The sequence below is a fragment of the Morone saxatilis genome, unplaced genomic scaffold (assembly GCF_004916995.1).
Source record: "Morone saxatilis isolate NCDOM2014 unplaced genomic scaffold, NCSU_SB_2.0 Contig17, whole genome shotgun sequence".
Taxonomy (NCBI): Eukaryota; Metazoa; Chordata; class Actinopteri; family Moronidae; genus Morone; species Morone saxatilis.
Window position 1 is genome coordinate 10,304,765 of NW_023339729.1, and position 344 is coordinate 10,305,108.

Below are 344 nucleotides of genomic sequence, written 5' to 3' on the forward strand. Positions count from 1 at the left end.
AGTGTGCTCATTAAGACAGAGTTTGTTTAAAAGTTTTTGACAAGTTAACTCAGGTCCTCAGTGTACTTCAGTAAAGAACAATAAACTTCAGCTCAGCTTGTTCGTGCACACAGAGTTTATCATGTCTCTTTGCTACTTTTTCTTTTGTGCATAATGTTTTGGTTTTATTTCCCATTTGTGTTTATGTCTGTCCTATTTAGAACAAACAAAGGAATTTTTGATTAACAGGAAGAGATTTCTTGATTGTTTTATCTTAATGATTTCTTTGTGTCCAACGTAAAATTGTACTTTTTCAGACACTATGATTGAATATGACAATAAGATTGTATAATTAAAAATGGATG